Here is a 16,056-nt window from a genome sequence, read left to right as displayed (position 1 = left end):
CGGCGCCTTTCCTCCCGTGTCACGGGAGATCGGGGGCGCTTCGGGGCACTGGCCTCTTCTTGCAGCCAGTCCTTGCATGAATCAATGAGGGGATATGCCCATGGGAGAGTGGGCGCGGGTCACTAGAAGTAAAGGGGAGGCAGACCCTTGGCATGGAGCACGTGGGGCGAGCCAATTACATAAGAAGGAAAAGCAGAGCGGATCCACTTGGCCACGGGGAGGGACCACACTTTGGGATCTCACCCCCCTTATAACTCAATTCTTCACCTCAAGGGGTCCTAGGATGGGAAGGGGGGATTGTATTTGGGCCTGTTTCCTCATTTACTTGTTGCATGTTTAAAACTATAGATTAGCTTGCCATTTATCACATTATCTAAGGTCACTCTCATGTTCCTTCCCTCCTGTTTTGAAGGGGAAAAGGGGGTTGATACATGACTATGTTATTATTAATGTGTGTCTGGTCGGAGCTAGGACTCGTGACCATGGTTCTTCCATCAAATTCTTCTACCCCAGTAGGATTTACTGATCCAAAAATGAAGCCTGACAGGCCCCCAGGCAAAGTTATCCAATGCCAAGATCTCGTATTTTGGCGAGCTGTATGGGTGAGCAGCCTCCCATTGTGTTAGCTCCTCATATGCTCAATATACACTTTTTTGTGTATCTTATCTTTCTCTATCTTTTTCTTGCTATGTCTTTCTTTGTTTCTATCACTAGTTTATTGGCTACAAGGTGGGTTGACTGGGGGCACGGGTCCGGGGAAGCGTCCACTAATGAATAAGGTTCCAGCAGTCACTTAAACTGCTGTCCTTAAATGCCAGGGGCCTAAACGTCCCAGAAAAGAGGTCAGCTATCCTCAATCTTTGTCGCAAAGAGCATGCCAACATTGTTTGCCTGCAAGAGACACACTTCAAAACACCTAAAGTTCCCAAACTCTATAATAAATACTACAGAACGTTGTACTGTAGCTCTCTCCAGGAGGCCAAGGTTAAAGGGACGACCATACTTATTTCCAAAGACACCCCATTTACTCTGATTGAAGAATATGGAGAACCGCAGGGAAGATTTAACCTGATTAAAGGCACCCTATACAATCAAAAAATCACTATAGGCTCATATTACGCGCCAAACACAAATCAGGTTCCTTTTCTCCAATCCTTCCTAGCCAGCCTACACACATTTGCAGAGGGCAGTATCCTCCTAGGTGGAAATTTAAATCTTTCCTTAAATCCTTCGTTAGACTCCTCCTCGGGGAGGTCCCCGGTGTCTCAGAAGCTTCTACGAAAGTGCCGCTCCCTGTTACACTCCATGCAATTGATAGATGTTTGGCGATTGCACAACCCCACGGCAAAAGATTACACATTCTTCTCTCATCCACACAACACCTACTCGAGGATCGACTATATCCTCCTTTCACATAATCTCCTCTCGGTATCGGCCTCTCCTGGGATAGGTAGCATGACCCTTTCAGATCACGCGCCCGTTATGGTGGAGGTCTCGTTGGGAGATTGTAGACGGGGTTGCGCTTCTTGGAGATTGAATGGCTCCCTGATAGAGGACAAACGAATACTTGAAAAACTAAAGGCAGAAGTGGAGGAATTCTTTCACTTCAATGCGCAAGAGGATACTTCCCCAATGACCCTGTGGGAAACACACAAATGCTATGTCAGAGGCCTTATGATCAGGGAGGGAGCCAGAAGGAAGAGGGAACGTGAGAAAGAAATTGAAGGTATTCTCTCTTCTATAGCTGTACTAGAAACGAGACATAAGCGGAGCAGATCTCCAACAGCTCTGTCAGAATTGACCAGCAAAAGAGAGTCTCTCCGAGGATTATTATTCCATAAAGTTAAATATGCAGCGTTCAGATGTCGCCGCTCATTCTATGAGTTCGGTAACAAATGTGGCTCAATGTTGGCGAGAGCTTTGAAAGACCAACAAACTTCAAACTACATATCTTGCATTAAACAATTATCTTGCATTAAAAAATAAACATTCTCAGCTAATGCACAAATACAAAGATATCTCACAAACATTTAGGAACTATTATACTGATCTATACAACCTTCCCTCTTCCGATGGCTCACGCTCTCCTGAAACTAAACATACCAATATAGCTGAATATTTGATAAAATCAGGCATGCCATCAATACCTGCAGAGGATATTGAAGCGCTAGACCATTCACAGAGGAGGAACTACTAATAGCAATGTCTCAACTCCCCACGGGGAAGGCTCCGGGCCCTGATGGATATACCCCCGAGTATTATAAGAAATGTAAAACTATCTTAGCCTTACACATACTACAGGCATTCAACGCTATTTCTGAAAACCAAGAGGAAAACTTAAATTTCCTGGCCACAATGCTTGCAGCGCATATCTCAGTACTACCCAAGGAGGGAAAAGACCAATCCGTATGCCAGAGCTACCGCCCAATTTCACTGCTAAATGTAGACCTAAAGATATATGCGAAGATGCTCGCAAATAGGTTATCTCCTCTTCTCCCTAACCTGATCTACCCAGACCAAGTAGGTTTTGTCCCGGGCCGAGAGGCACGGGACAACACCATTCGCACCCTGGACATTATACACTGGGCAAGGTCCCAGTCCACCCCTATCCTTCTACTTTCTACTGATGCCAAAAAGGCATTTGACAGGGTGGACTAGGACTTTATAGAGGGCACCTTGAAGCATATCGGCCTACCCAGTAAAATGTGTAGACGGATAATGTCTCTATACACCTCTCCCAATGCTCAGGTAAAAGCAAATGGGGTTCTATCTGACAGTTTTGACATACGCAATGGAACGAGGCAGGGCTGTCCCTTATCCCCGTTGATTTTCGCACTCTCTCTCGAGCCTTTCCTTTGTACAATCAGATCTAACCCAGATATTCAGGGGGTACCACTTAAGAGATCTTCCCATAAAGTTGCAGCATACGTGGACGATATGCTCTTTTATCTCACAAACCCACATATCTCTTTACCTAATCTGCTACGAGAATTCCGGGAGTATGGTCGACTCTCCAATCTCTTGATCAATTATGATAAAAGTGAGGCCCTGGGGGTCCTAATACCGGACACATTAAAAGATACCTTGCGAGCCAATTTTCCATTCAAATGGCCGCCTAAAGCTCTTAAATATCTAGGAACATACATTACCCCCCAGCCAAAAGACCTGGTGGCCTCCAATTTCATCCCTGCATTAAACAGAATCAAATTGGACCTTCAAAAGTGGGACAAACCCTATTTCTCCTGGTTCGGGAGGGCATGCATAATCAAAATGACAATCATGCCCCGCCTACTCTACCTATTTCAGACCCTTCCCATACTCATTCCGTCTTTATACTTTAAGCAACTAACGCGGGAGTTTTCCAAATTTATCTGGAGAGGTCGGAAATCTAGACTGAGATATGCGCTGCAGACCGCCCCCAAAGATATGGGAGGCATGGCAATTCCAAACCCCACACTATACTACACTTCAGCAGTCCTAATAAGAATCATCGACTGGCATAGACATTCCTCTCAAAAAAGGTGGGTGGAGGTGGAAGAGGAGTTGGTAGGGGACAGTCACAATCAGGTCCCTTGGCAAACCAAATTTAGGAAGATAGCAGACCCAGCGGCCACATTGGTCAGCCATACTCTAAAAGTGTTCGCTAAATATAGAACCAGGAAGTCGATCTCCCCCTGGCCTTCGCCTCTGTTGCCTATTTTGAATAATCCAGCATTTCCCCTGGGATTGCACCCCCGGAGCTACCTCTCCTGGCGCAATGTCCAGCCGTTAAGCGCTCATCACCTTATACAGGAGGGGGAATGGACCCCCCTGTCCAGTCTACAGAATGCACTGTCATCCCAGGCCTTAGACCACTGGAGCTGGACTCAGTTCAAACACTTTCTATTGCAACAGGGCACCAGGGCAGAGCTGGGAAGACCGCTCACCCCATTTGAGCACACATGCAAGGGCACAGGGCCAATTAGGGGAACTATCTCCCTCATGTACTCACTACTTAATGATACAGATGATCCCTCTGCAGAATTGAAATCGAAATGGGAAGCGGACCTTAACATTTCTTTTTCCACCAAACAATGGGGGAAGATCTTACTCTTTGCCCACAAATCATCGATATCATCGAGTAGTCAGGAAGCGGGATACAAGGTTTTCACATGCTGGTACCTCACTCCGACAAGGCTACATGCAATGTACCCTGCCAGTTCTCCATGTTGCTGGAGGTGCGGGCAGGAACCCGGCACCCTATTACACATTTTTTGGTCTTGTTCCTGTCTCACTAGCTTCTGGCACGACATACGTATACAGATGCACGCTCTGACGGATTACTTGCCACCAGACTCCCCAGAATTCTTTCTCCTTCATCATAACTCATGGTCCATCAAAAAATATAAAAAATCCCTCACCAGACATCTCGTCAATGCTGCCAAAGTACTGATAGCCAGACGCTGGAAGTCACAGGATCCCCCCACTATTAGAGACTGGTTAAAAGAGGTGGATAGAATTTGCCAGCTTGAAGAACTGACAGCCACTATAAATGATAGGTCAGAGCAATTCTGGAAAACGTGGTTTTGGTGGTTTGAATTCAAAGAGTCACCTCAATACTCTACCCTGACTGCTGGCTAAAGACCCCACAGCTTCTCCCCTGGCATTATTCTCAAGACCTATGGACGCTCCCCGCGACGGGCCCTGTGCTCTCCCGCGACCCACCGAATGCATGTTCTTCTTGTCTTTCCTTTCCTTTCTTCTTTCCCTTCTCTTCTCTCTCTCTTTCTCTTTGCCCCAAGGACAATATGGAGCGGTACAAGCTTCACACTATTGTCTTTACACAAGAAGAGAGCCGTCACACGTCATTTTAGCAGGTACCCGGCTGTATGATCCTCAAGGGGCGCCGGGTTACCATCTCCTAGAGCTAGTTTTTGTTCCAGACGGCTCATAAATATTGGCATGCTACAGATGTTTTTCATACTGTTATACTTGTAATCTTCATGAGAATGTTTATTACTAAGCATATAAATGTATATAGGTAAAAATAGACAAAAACAGATATTGTCATATGTCATTCTTTGTTCTTTATATGTTGAAATAAATAAAGAATCTTTAAAAAAAAAATGTTCTGATTTTCGGGACAGTGATCCTTTAAAGAAGGCTTTCAGATTCAACCATAGATCATCCCCATGAGGGTTTTCATGACATGAGTGGTTGTATTTACCCCAGTTTCCTTAAGCACAAGGTGGGGATATCCGAGCAGAAAGGTAAAAGTTAATCTTTGAATGAGTTAAAAAAACACAAAACAGTGCAATAGACGGTAAAAGCTACCACATGCTTGACCACTCCGGTGTTCCCACTACCATAACAATTGAAGGCTTACCAGCTCTTGCCAACCCAAGTTATAAGGTTGCAACAATCATTCAAGTACACGGTATCCTTTCTCAATTTCAGATAGCCAGTGCCAGGACAGAGGTCCCAATCACTTCTTTATTCTTGCCAAGACTGTAATCAGACCACCTGTATTAATCTTGTTTAGCAAGTCAACGTGTCCTCATGCAGTTCAAAAACATCCATCTGGTAAACAAAGCAAACAATCTCCTCTAGGTGTAAACCGCTATGATGAATGCATAAAGCCAATAAAACATATAAAATAGGTAAAAAGAATCCCTTACATTCGGGGGCCTGTGGAAGTGTAGGTTTCCTTCAGGCACTCTGGTTTCCTCCCACATTAAACCCCCCAAAAAGCATACAGATAACCTAAGTGACTTCTCCCTAAAATTGGTCCAAAACTATGATTGACATATGACTATGCTAAGCATTAGATTGTGGGCCCCAAGGGATAGTTAAAGTGAACCTGAGTTGAGAGTTATATGGAGGCTGCCATACTTATTTCATTTTAAGCAATACCAGTTGCCTAGCTGTCCTGCTGATTCTCTGCCTCTAATACTTTTAGCCATAGACCCTGAAAAATCATGCAGATCCGAACTGTCAAGATTAGCTGCATGCTTGTTTCTTGTGTTATTCAGACACTACTGCAGCCAAAAAGATCAGCAGGGCTGCCAGGCAACTAGTATTGTTTAAAAGGAAACAAATATGGCATCATTCATATCACTCTCACCTTGGGTTCACTTTAAGTGACAACACTACATATACTCTGTACAGCGCTGTGGAAGATGTTTATTAAAATAGTAAATAATAATAATACAAATAACAACAACCAAAGCTGTAAGAGGATAAAGCATTTTCCAAAAATGTATATTTGGGGGAAAAAGACATACATTTTTGAGGAGAAGATAAGTCTGGTTTTGAAGCATGTGGTTAGTGCCTATCATGTGACCCTCAGATTATCACACAGGACAGCAAAGCTATATATATTTAGCCATCGCACAAGATTTTCTTGACTCAGGGTAGTTTCCTGTTAGTCCACTGCTGGCGTGCTAAGCTACTGCAATATGGGTCAAATGTGGTCTGTAAGATTGTTGGTCATTTCTCTAATGGTTATAGTATTTTATTTCCCACCGTTTCTTAAAGGTCAGCTATTTAAATATATATATATATATATATATATATATATATATATAAATATATATATATATATATATATATATATATATATATATATATATATATAGATATATTTATATATATTGTATATAAATGCAGATTTTTTTTTTCTACATTATTGTTCACTGCCAGTATATTTGCTTTTTGCTTTGTAACATATTTTTTTTTTCATTCATTTTCACATTTTAAAGCCATTACAGATTTTGTTGTGTTCTGGAAGCTGCAGAGGGATTGCAATGCAGCTCCAATGCAACTGAGCCAAAATGTTGCACTGCTTAGTAACGTTGCGGTGTGACCATACAATGAGGTATATAGTACAGTACAATGAAAGTATGCCTCACTGCCACAGTAAGCACACAAGTTACTGTATATACTCGCACATAAGCCAACCTGTGTATAAGCCGATCCTCCAACTTTTTCCTCAGAAACAAGGAAAAAATGATTGACCCACATATAAGCCCAGGGTGTGATATAGAGCTGTGACTAGGGTGATAGCTGTGGGTCCAGGGCTGTAGGCTGTGGGTTTAGGGCTGTGGGGTGAGGGCTGAGGGTTCAGGGATGTGGGCTGATGACTGAGGGTCCCTCCATATAAAGCTGTGGGGTGATGGCTGAGTGTCCAAGGCTGTGGGCTGTGGGTCCAAGGATGTGCTTCCAGGGATGTGGGCTGTGGGTCCAGGGATTTAGGCTGTGGGTCTAGGGATATGGGCTGTGGGTCCAGGAATGTAGGCTGTGAGTCCAGGGATGTGCGCTGTATGTCCAGGGATGTGGGTCCAGGGATGTGGGCTGTGGGTCCAGGGATGTAGGCTGTGGGTCCAGGGATGTGGGTCCAGAGATGTGGGTCCAGAGATGTGGGTCCAGGGATGTAGGCTGTGGGTCCAGAGATGTGGGCTGTGGGTCCATGGATGTAGGCAGTGGGTCCAGAGATGTGGGTCCAGGGATGTGGGCTGTGGGTCCAGGGATGTGGGCTGTGGGTCCAGAGATGTGGGTCAGGGATGTAGGCTTTGGGTCCAAGGATGTGGGCTGTGGGTCCAGGGATGTAGGCTGTGGGTCCAGGGATGTGGGCTGATGGCTGAGTGTCCCCAGATATATAGCTCTGGCTGTGCCAACGCAGAGCGCCTGTGTCTGATTCCCTGCCTGCCTGTCATGTGCAGTGTTGTGAGAGTGTATTCAGTGATGGCTGTGTCCCGTGCCTCCTACCCTCCCACTCCAGAGCTGAGCGGAATGCATACCTGATGCATGTGTCCCTCTGCCGTGTGTCCTCCAGAATGGCTCGTGCTTCTTTTTTTTCGGGCTGCACCACATTGGGATCCCTCTAGCCTCAGTCACAGCTTCATCTCTATGACGCTGGTAGCAGTGCACGTGATGAGAGACACCACTAGATAGTGTCATAGAAATGAAACTGCGGCTGGGAAGTAAAGAGCAGCATGGATCAGTGAGCAGAAGAAGTACGATCCGTTCTCCTGATGCCTTGTGGACATCTTGTCAGAGGAACACAGGCATCAGGTATGCATGCCGCTCAGCTCTGAGAAGGAGGGCGGGGGGCGCAGGACACAGCCATTAGAGTTGGGCCGAACCTCCGATTTTAGGTTCGCGAACCGGGTTCGCGAACTTTCGCGGAAGGTTCGGTTCGCGTTAAAGTTCGCGAACCGCAATAGACTTCAATGGGGATGCGAACTTTGAAAAAAAAAAAAATTATGCTGGCCACAAAAGTGATGGAAAAGATGTTTCAAGGGGTCTAACACCTGGAGGGGGGCATGGCGGAGTGGGATACACGCCAAAAGTCACCGGGAAAAATCTGGATTTGACGCAAAGCAGCGTTTTAAGGCCAGAAATCACATTGAATGCTAAATGACAGGCCTAAAGTGCTTTAAAACATCTTGCATGTGTATACATCAATCAGGGAGTGTAATTAAGGTACTGCTTCACACTGACACACCAAACTCCACTGAACAGAACAGGTATGCAGTGGCGGGTTCACTGAACAGAACAGGTATGCAGTGGCGGGTCCACTGAACAGGTATACAGTGGCGGGTCCACTGAACAGAACAGGTATGCAGTGGCGGGTTCACTAAACAGGTATACAGTGGCGGGTCCACTGAACAGAACAGGTATGCAGTGGTGGGTTCACAGAACAGGTATGCAGTGGCAGGATCAATGAACAGGTATGCAGTGGCAGGATCAATGAACAGGTATGCAGTGGCAGGATCAATGAACAGGTATGCAGTGGCAGGATCAATGAACAGGTATGCAGTGGCAGGATCAATGAACAGGTATGCAGTGGCAGGATCAATGAACAGGTATGCAGTGGCAGGATCAATGAACAGGTATGCAGTGGCAGGATCAATGAACAGGTATGCAGTGGCAGGATCAATGAACAGGTATGCAGTGGCAGGATCAATGAACAGGTATGCAGCCAGGGACAAGCTAAGGCTAACTAATCTTTCCCTATGAGAGACTGCAGTAGCTCGCCCTACTCTAACTAATGCAGGCACACGAGTGGCCACGGCCGCCGCTGCCTGCCTATATAAGGGGGGGTGGGGCTCCAGGGGCTAGTGTAGCCTAATTGGCTACACTGGGCCTGCTGACTGTGATGTAGAGGGTCAAAGTTGACCCTCAGTGCATTATGGGGCGAACCGCAATGGGGCGAACTTTTCCGCAATAAAGTTCGCGTGCGGTACCCGCACGCGAACCACCTAGGTTCGCGCGAACCAGGTTCGCCGGCGAACCGTTCGGCCCAACTCTAACAGCCATTAGCCATCACTACTACAGCACAACATTGCACATGACAGACAGGCAGGGAATTGGGAACCAGCTACCGCATATATTGTATCGGTGACACCTATTGCGGTAGTTTTTGCATGCAGGGGGGTCGCTACCATCTCGAGACTCGCATATGAGCAGAGACCCCAACTTTTGGGCCACTTTTTTGGTCCCAAAAATTCGGCATATATGCGAATATATACGGTATGCGGTTAACATGCAGCATGCTGTGGGTTACAGCATTGGACTGTGCCGCATTGCGCTGCACCGCCCTGGATGTGAAAGCAACTTAGGAATTGTTTAGCAAGTCAACATGTCCTCATGCAGTTCATAAACATCCATCTGGTAAACAAAGCAAGCAATCCCCTCTAGGTGTAAACCGCAATGGACAAGGGGGGGGGGGGGGGGGGGGGATAGATTTACAAAGCTTACTTATTTTTCACAATATGCTCGTAGAACGGAACGCAGCTTATGCACACAAGGTAAAGTAAAGTGAGATAATTCAACAGAAAAAAAAAGTCAAAGCGGCAAGTTACAGTAGCTGAATATCTCCCGTTTTGTACATAGTTTTATCCCAGCCCCGTTACTTTACAGAAACCATCAGACAATTATTAGAACACGCAGTCAGGAAAACAAAAGAAAGCATTTGTAAGGATTTTAAGAACATCTAGGGTTGAAATAAACAGGTTGCTATTCTGAGATCATATCCTATTAATGGATCGCACATGAATATAACACTGCTACCCTCTAAGTCTAAACATTAGGGAATTGTGCAGGCAACAAACATTACTAATGGATCTTTACGCAATAAAAAAATGCTTACACTTCTCAGTTTTTAAAAGATTGGATAAATTATGTTATACCCACCTCCTATTGATCATTTACTTGATCTACTTAGCTTCCACCACCACCAGTAGATATTAGCGAAGACTTCAGCAGAAATGTTGTCTAATCACACTGCTGATAGCTTTCTACTGCACAATGCAGTACAAGGGAAGTAAGCTGTCGCTTGCACACTGTTCTGTTTTGACAGTAATGAATAATTAAAAGAGAAGTAGATTCCTTAATTTGGAAATAGTATGTACTTTCCAAAAATTTAAATATGTTATGTTTTAAAGGGACTCCGAGCAGTGCAGAAACTATGGAAAGATGCATATCATTTTAAAGCTCTCTTTCTCCTCTTTCCAATGATATATAAACCACTGCCCTACGCCTTTTAGTTTTCGCTATTTTCGCGATTGAAATTGCCGCGGCCGCGATTTCAATCGCGAAAATAAAGAAAACTAAGAGGCGTAGGGCGATGATTTAGGTGTCGCCAGAAAGAGGAGAAAGAGTGCTTTCAAAAATGATATCCATCTTTCCATAGTTACTTGTATTACACAGGACGACACTTTCCCCAGTGTCAGGAGCTCCATTCAGCAGAAAAAGTCGGCCTGTGTAATACAATGTAACTATGGAAAGATGGATATCATTTTAAAGCTCTCTTTCTCCTCTTTCTGGCGACACCTAAATCATTGCCCTATGCCTTTTAGTTTTCTTTATTTTCGCGATTGAAATTGCGGCCGCGGCAATTTCAATCGCGAAAAAACCGAAAACTAAAAGGCGTATCGCAGCGGTTTATATATCATCGGAAAGTGGAGAAAGAGAGCTTTAAAATGATATCCATCTTTCCATAGTTTCTGCACTGCTCGGAGTCCCTTTAATTTTGTCTTCAAAAAGCTGTTCTCTTGCAGCTTTACTCTTTTCCCCATGTAAATTCCTTATATTCTTTGGGGAACCTGAAGTGAGAGTCATATGGTGGCTGCCATATTTATTTCCTTTCAAAGCGGACTCAGAACTTCCTTTCTGCTTCAAAAGATATGCAACAGCATAATAACCTTTAGTCAGGGCCGGTTCTAGACTTTTTGCTGCCTCAGTCAAATTTATGAGGACGTTCGTTACAACCGAGGTATGCAGCAAAGCATTTGTGAAGCCACAACACACACAACCTTGAGGCGGAGTAGGTAGGTAGTCAGGTATAGGTGCCCCCTGTATAGGGCAGCCATGTATAGTTTCCCACAGTATAGGTAGCCAGTGTAGCTGCCCTCAGTATAGTTAGCTAGTATAGTTGCTCCAGTATACGTAGTATAGTTGTCCCCAGTATAGGTAGTTAGTATAGTTGCCCCATTATAGGTAGTATAGTTGCCCCAGTATAGGTAGTTAGTGTAGTTGCCCCCAGTATAAGTAGTATAGTTTCCCAGTATAGGTAGCTAGTAAAGTTGCCCCCAGTATAGGAAGTATAGTTGTCCCCAGTATAGGTAGTATAGTTACCTCAGTATACGCAGTTAGTATAGTTGTCCCCAATATAGGTAGTATAGATGCCTCCTCTATAGGTAGCTTAGTTGCCCCAGTATAGGTTGTATAGTTTCCCAGTATAGGTAGGTAGTATAGTTGCCCCCAGTATAGGAAGTATAGTTGTCTCCAGTATAGGTAGTATAGTTACCTCAGTATACGCAGTTAGTATAGTTGTCCCCAGTATAGGTAGTATAGTTGCCACAGAATAGGTCAGTGAGATAGGTTCCCCTAGCCCCACTCCCTCCCTGGTCACTGCTTACCTTCTTGAAGCATGCAGTGGCCACCTCCTGCAAGAGGACAGGCTCACCGGGCCCCCTCGCCTGTCGACCACAGATCCGCGTGACCAACCACGGCTCCCATAGCAGCGCGTTATGGGAGCTGCTCCAGATCTGAGGTCTTCATGCAGGAAAGGCGAGGAGGACCCAGTCCTGCTGCAGGAGGTGACCACGCAAAACTAGCGGTGGTTGGGAGCAAGGAGGGTGGGCATCTGAAGCGTGACACCGCCTCAGGAAGGGTGTCATGGTCCGGGACAGCCCTGCCTTTAAAGAAAAACATTTCTTTGTTACAGTTGATACAAATCCTGCAATAAATCTGCAGTGTGTCTACTTCCTGCTTTCATGGAAGCAGACATAGGGTTAACATCCTGTGTTTACAAATTAGCAGCTCTGCTGGCAGAGGAGGTTCCTGAGCTGACATAGCTGAAGAGATCAAATTACAGTGGTGATTAGTTACAGATGAGGGGGATTAGATAGGCTAAACTCTCTAAATACATACAGGATACATTTATCTCTGTTTTCCTTCTGCCCTGTGAAAGAATTCAGGTCCACTTTAAACAATACCAATTACTTGGCAATCCTGCTTATTTGACTGCAGTAGCGGCTGAATCACACACCTGAAACTAGCAAGCAGCTAATCCAGTCAGACTTCAGTCAGAAACATCTGATCTGCATGCTTGGTCATGGTCTATGGCTAAAAGTATTAGGGCCCATTCACACTAGAGCGTTTTGCCAGCGATTTCGTCAAAACGCTCAAATGCTAGCGCTTTTTAAAACGCTAATGCTATTAAACCCTATCGGCCCTTTCTTACTTGGACGATTTGCGTTAATCGCTGGCGATTTACGCAAATCGCCAAACGCAAACACGTAGCCTGCACCATTTTCAGGTGATTCCCCGGCGATTGCGTTTCAGTGCTATAGAAGTGCAAAACGCTATCACGGAAAAATCGCCGCAGTGTACAGTGATTTTTCTGCGTGTAATTGTGGAAAAATCACTCCTGCAGTTTTGCGCTTTTAAGTGTGAATGGGGCCTCAGAGTCAAATGAACGGCAGTCGGCAGAACAGCCAAGCAATTTGTATTGTTTAAAAGGAAATATGTCAGTCTCAATTCAGGTGGGATTTCATCTTTTTTACTGTGTTTATCAGTAGCCCATGGTTGTATCCATCCAGCTGAAGACCTCTCAACCCAATTCCAACCCCTCCATTTTTATTTTTATTTCTGTTATAAGTCTAACACACCCATATACACACCTAAATCAGGCGATCTGGGCTATACTTTGTCACTGTTTTTATTTACTTTTTTATTTTCCTGGTGAAGACTAAATTGTGTTACTAGTTGAAACATGTTGAGTTGTGAGCAGGGCCAGATTTCTGGCAAGGCCGCATAGGCCATGGCCTAGGGCACCAGAAATTCAGCCTTGTTTAGGGGCGGCTGAGTGAGTGGCAGTAAAGTGGGGGGAGACAAGGAGCAAACAGGGAGCTATCAGGCATGCCGCCCACTGCAGCCTGCTCTCTCATTTGGCACTGAGAAGAGTCCTTTGCTCCTGCAGCTCCACCAGTAAACACACTGCACATGAGGCACAGATGCAGCCAGACCTGGTCTGTCTCTGGCCGCCTGCTGCTATCTGCACACTCTAATGCAGGGTGGCTAAAGATGGCCCAGGTCTGGTGATAGTTGGCCTTGGGCAGAAAAAAGTACAAATCCGGCACTGGTTGTGAGGGGTGATATGTTATGTATGGGGGTGATTATCTTATGCACAGTAATTGAGGTCTTCCCATCTTTGGTTGCATAAGCATACTTATACACTCCATTATTTTGGAAGTGTGCACCGTGACGGGGTCATTGGGCAAATTGTGTGCATTCTATTCATATGGACTATAAGTATTGTGTGTCATGATTAATGGTATCTGGATGATCCCCCATGACGGTTAGACTATTGACATCCTGACCATTTATATGTGTCACCTTGGCTTTTTAGGGGCTGGTTTTCAGTCGCTGTGTTTGCCCGTGTTACATGCAGGGCAGGGTGATAAGAAACAAAAGATTTTTATAGATAGGCTAGGAATGTATGGAAATGGTTAAATGCTTTATACATACTGAACAAGGAGCACTTGGAGGAGAAAATAAAGACTTTTCTGAGCTGTAGCTTAAGTGCTGGCCAATATCACTTAGCCACAGAGAGAGGAAGTGGGTGGCATCAGGTAATGGCTCTATGTTAAGGTGTGAGTACTGTTCACTGGCTGAAGCATATCCACTTGCCTGGGAGCTTTCTGTTTTCTTAATGTGAACCTGAGGTGAGAGGGATATGGAGGCTGTCATATTTATTTCCTTTTAAGCAATACCAGTTGCCTGGCTGTCCAGCTGATCTTCTGCTTCTAATACTTTCAGCCATAGACCCTGGACAAGCATATGTAGATCAGGTGCTTCTGACAATATTGTCAGAACGGACAAGATTAGCTGCATGCTTGTTTCTGGTTTTATTCAGACACTACTGCAGCCAAATAGAAAAGCAGGTCTTCAAGGCAACTTGTATTGTTTAAAAGGAAATAAATATTGCAGCCTTAGGGCTGGTTCAGACGGACGTTTGCAGAGCGTTTACTGCCAGCGTTCGGGGCTTGGCGTTAAACGCTCCCATTCAAGTGAACGGGAGCGTTTGTACCAAGCTTTTACGCGCGTTTGCACAAACGCGGCGTTCGGGTCCCGATTTTCACTGGCGTTCAAGGAGCCCCTGGAAGCTACATGTTGCTTCCAGGGGCGGTTAACCGCGACGGGTAATGTCCCTCTAGGGGAAGAAAAAACGCGACCGCATCCGAACGCAATTCGAACGCTGCTGAAAGCCTGAACGCATCACAAACGCAACGCCAACAAACGCGACGCCTCCAAACGTCCGTCTGAACCAGCCCTTAATATCATTCTCACCTCGGGTTCACTTTAAGTGATCCCTGTGTTATACAACTAACTTTTCCTAAGGTGACTTCTTTGGAACTACCTCCAACATGAAAATTGCATGACTAATGTCATTAGGTTATATTCAGCAAAATATAGTAAAGTCATCCCTGTTTCTAGGGACGGGCAAGGCGGGTGTCTGCCCAGGGCGCAGTGCCGGAGGGGGGCGCACAGTGATGGAGAGGGGAGCCGGAAGCACAATTGGTCTTACCCGTGGGTAAGGGGTCCTTCCGTGTTTTCCCCCTCCACTGCAGCAGTATAGCAATGCATTGCAAAAAAATTCACCTGCCGATGACACGTGAACTTCAATTGGAGCACAGCAGGTGACGCTATAACGCTGCAGTGGAGCGGGGAGCAAGGGACGGGGGGGCCTGAGGGAGGGAGGAGTCGGGCCTCCCTCCCTGGAGCTCCAAGTGGCCCACGGCTCCCCTCCTCCATCACCTATACTCAGGGTACCTATGCCTGGCTACGTATACAGGGGGCACCTATTTCTGGCTACTTTTAAAGGGAAGGTTCAGGGACTATCTAAAAAAAAATAAAAATCCAGTTCCACTTACCTGGGGCTTCCTCCAGCCCGTGGCAGGCAGGAGGTGCCCTCGGCGCCGCTCCGCAGGCTCCCGGTGGTCTCCGGTGGCCGACCCGACCTGGCCAGGCCGGCGGCCAGGTCGGGCCTCTTCTGCGCTCCATGGTGCGTTCCACGCCGGCGCGCTGACGTCATCGGACGTCCTCCGTGTTGTACTGCGCAGGCTCAGAACTCGGCGTGGAACGCACCATGGAGCGCAGAAGAGGCCCGACCTGGCCGCCGGCCTGGCCAGGTCGGGTCGGCCACCGGAGACCACCGGGAGCCTGCGGAGCGGCGCCGAGGGCACCTCCTGCCTGCCACGGGCTGGAGGAAGCCCCAGGTAAGTGGAAATGGATTTTTATTTTTTTTAGATAGTCCCTGAACCTTCCCTTTAAGGGGGCACCTATGCCTTGCTACCTATACTGAAGGGCTGAATACCCCATCACAAATAACGTTCTTGAGTCCACGTGGGGGGGTTTCAATTTTTACACACACACCCTGCGTGGAAACTGACCTGAGTAAAGTTGCCATGTGCAGGAAGTGTGCATAGCAGTTTTACTAGTATTCCCAACAGTAAGGCAATGCGTGCTGCGCAACTGGTGCTACCCGGGTTAACTAGGCAACATGTG

General features: G+C 46.2%; 1 protein-coding gene across 3 annotated transcripts in view; it reads right to left on the bottom strand.

Annotated features, from left to right (window-relative positions):
• Window positions 1-16,056, bottom strand: part of SYK (spleen associated tyrosine kinase) — a 218,170-nt gene that overhangs the window by 189,592 nt on the left and 12,522 nt on the right. The window contains exon 1 of one of the 3 annotated variants that reach the window (XM_068237936.1): window positions 10,177-10,195. The exons of the other annotated variants lie outside the window; for them this stretch is intronic. The gene's annotated coding sequence lies outside the window, so the exon portion shown is untranslated. Of the gene's footprint in view, window positions 1-10,176; window positions 10,196-16,056 lie in introns of those variants that run through there. 3 annotated transcript variants of the gene reach the window in all.

This window comes from Hyperolius riggenbachi, chromosome 1 (assembly GCF_040937935.1).
Source record: "Hyperolius riggenbachi isolate aHypRig1 chromosome 1, aHypRig1.pri, whole genome shotgun sequence".
Lineage (NCBI taxonomy): Eukaryota > Metazoa > Chordata > Amphibia > Anura > Hyperoliidae > Hyperolius > Hyperolius riggenbachi.
The sequence above is the reverse complement of the archived record's forward strand: the minus strand, read 5'-3'. Positions and strand labels throughout refer to the sequence as shown.